Source organism: Suricata suricatta, chromosome 13 (genome assembly GCF_006229205.1).
Source record: "Suricata suricatta isolate VVHF042 chromosome 13, meerkat_22Aug2017_6uvM2_HiC, whole genome shotgun sequence".
Lineage (NCBI taxonomy): Eukaryota > Metazoa > Chordata > Mammalia > Carnivora > Herpestidae > Suricata > Suricata suricatta.
This window is the reverse complement of record NC_043712.1, coordinates 35,425,215-35,428,294: the sequence shown is the minus strand read 5'-3', so window position 1 is coordinate 35,428,294 and position 3,080 is coordinate 35,425,215. Positions and strand designations below refer to the sequence as shown.

The window sequence follows — 3,080 nt, the reverse complement described above, 5'->3', positions numbered from 1 at the left end:
CTGGGATTCCTCACCTCTCTGCCCTCCCCTGCTCACGTGTGCGCTTTCTCTCTCTCTCCTTCAGAATACATAAATAAATATAAATTTTAAGTCACATTTATACTTTTTACACTATTATATCATCATATTACAATGGTAAATTAAAAGAGAGAATACAAACTGTACACATTGCTGTGATCTCAGTTAGCAAAACAACTGGTGTGAGTAAAAGTGACTGAAAAGAAATTATAGAAAAAAATCAAAGGGATTCCTTTTGTACCTTTGCAATAATATCAAATATTCAAATACTATGGGCACAAATTGTATTCAGGGGAAGCAATTCTCAGAACAGTAATTCCCCCTCCCCCTTACTGGCATTTTGCTTTCTGACATTTCAATTCCTTCCCCATCACCACCTCCAGCTGTGGTCGGGAAGCAGAAGATGGTCCATGTGACACACAGTCAGCAGGTGAGGAGTAGCCCCGTGCTGCATCCCAGCCCCTGGCTCACTCACCTCACTGCATCTCATCCTGTGGGCATTCAATCACCTCGCGTTGTCACAAGAAGAAGGGGGTGGGCTACAGCATAATGGGATACTTGGAGAGAGAGACCACACCCACATAGCTTGTATTATGATATTGTGTTATGATCATTCTCTTTTATAGTTGATTATTGTTAATCTCTCACCGCATCCTGCTTACAGACACCTACCTGAGTCTCCTGATAACAGACACAGATCTCAGCTCCACACTGTACCCTGGGCCAGACCCTGATGCCAGAGAAAGACCCCAGACACTCCCTTGCTGGGTTTGCTTTATACCTCTGAGACCCTCTGTCGTCTTCTCCCTCCTAAATCCTTATGGGAAGGTTAGCCTCTGCTGGCGTTTCTCTCCCATCCTTCCTCCTAGCTGTGCAGGCTCACCGGGTGCCTCAGGTACAGATGCTTCATGGAGAGCACCTGTCCTCCTGGTCTGAGGCCCAGAAATCCCAGTGGTACTTTTTCCACGCAGTGTCATGAGTCCTTGAGCATCAGCTGTGAACTCCTACAGGGACCCTGTTAGTCCCAGAAGCAATTTAAAGTTTGGAAAGTCAAATATGCAAGGGGTACAGGCCCTAAGCTTACCTGGGGCCTCCAGGGACCCCACCCCGTGTCCCAGTTAGAGCTCAGGATGAGTTAGTGGTCAAGTGGAGGTGGGCAAGAGCATTCAGCAGATGCCGGCTTCCTCCAGAGCTCTCCCTGTGGTCTCAGAGAAGCCAGTACTCAATTCAGGGACAGAATACATTGTCCCCATGTTGAAGTCCTAGACATCCAGAACAGGGAGGCAGGACAAATGTCTAACAGCAGCAGCAGCAGCAGCAGCAGAATTGGCTGCATTCGTTGAGCGGCTCCCATGTGTCAGTCAGTGAAATGGACACTTTACAAACATTAGGTTTAACATTTTCTCAGCTTCCTCTCCACAACATGTCATTTCTTGCCTTTTTGATCCTAGGCATTCTGATAGGTGTGAGGTCATGTCTCATAGTAGGTTTAATATGCATTTCCCTGATGAATAGTGATGTTGTGCCTCTTTTCATGTTTCTGTTAGCCATCTGTAGGCCATCTTTGGAGAAATGTCTATTTAGGTCCTCTGCCAAATTTTAATCACATTATATGTGTGTGGGGGGGGGTTGTGTTGAGTTTTACATATTCTTTAAAAAAATTTTTTTAATAATTTATTCACCTTTGAGAAACGAGAGACAGAGCTTGAGCAGGGTAGTGGCAGAGACAGAGGGAGACACAGAATCTGAAGTAGAATCTGAGCTGTAAGCACAGAGCTCAACGCGGGGCTCAAAGGGACACCCTGGAGATCATGACCTGAGCCTATGTCGGCCCCTTAACCAACTGAGTCACCCAGGTGCCCCTATGTGTTCATTATGTATTTTGGATATTAACCAAACATATTATCAAATATGTAGTTTGCAAATATATTTTCCCATACTGTAGGTTGTCTTTATGTTTAACTGATGTTTTCCTACACTGTGCAAAAGCCTTCTGGTGTGGTGTAGTTCCAAGAGTTTATTTTTGCTTTTGTTTCCCTTGCATGAGTGTACATATCCAGCAAAATGTTGCTAAAGCCAATATTCAAGAATTTATAGCCTATGTTTTCTTGAGGAGTTTCAAGAGTTTAATCCACTTATATTTTATTTTTGTGTATGATAAGAGAAAGTGGTCCAGTGTCATTCTTTTGCATGTATCTCTGCTGTTTTCTCAACACCATTTATTTTTTAATGTTCATTTATTTATTTTGAGGGAGTGAGCGCGCATCAGTGGGCAGGACAGAGATATAGGGAGAGAGAGAGTATCCCAAGCAGGCTCCTCTCTGTCAGTGCAGAGCCCATGTGGGGCTGGAGCTCATTAACCATGAAATCATGACCTGAGATGAAGTCGGACGCTTCACTGACTGAACCACCTAGGCACCCCAAGTTTCTGTATTCTTGTTAAATAAGTCTGTCATTGGTCTTGGAATTGAATAAAACTCATCCCAAAACCACTTCTATCCATCACTACCAACTCTGAAACTTATTCATTTTGGTTTATTGATTCTAGTAAGGACCCATAACTTGCGCATTTCCACATGATACACAGTCCTGTGCAGCCTTCATGGTACTAGGACTGCTACTACTACTAGTACTACTTTCTTGTAGTTTTATTGTGCTTACTATAAATAAGCACTTATGTTTAGTATCTTATCCAATTTGTCTAAAATCAAGTGGTTTGTTTTTTTAGATTCTTTATATATATATATATACATATATATATATATAAATATATATATATAGCTTATTGTCAAATTAGTTTCCATAGAATGCCCAGTGCTCTTCCCCACAAGTGCCCTCCTCTATGTCCATCATTGTCTTCCCCTTTCCCCTTCCCCCTTCATCCCTCAGTTCATTTTCTGTATTCAAGAGTCTCTCATGATTTGCCTCTCTCCCTCTCCGTAACTCTTTCTCCCCCTTCCCCTTCCCATGGTCCTCTGTTAGGTTTCTCCTGTTAGACCTATCAGTGAAAACATATGGTTACGTTTTAAAATATGAAGAAACAGACTGAGAAAGGTTGAGCA

The 3,080-nt window shown here is 42.7% G+C and overlaps 1 pseudogene; it reads right to left on the bottom strand.

The window, feature by feature from the left end:
* The window catches only part of LOC115276290, a 7,772-nt pseudogene that overhangs the window by 4,225 nt on the left and 467 nt on the right, over nt 1-3,080 (bottom strand).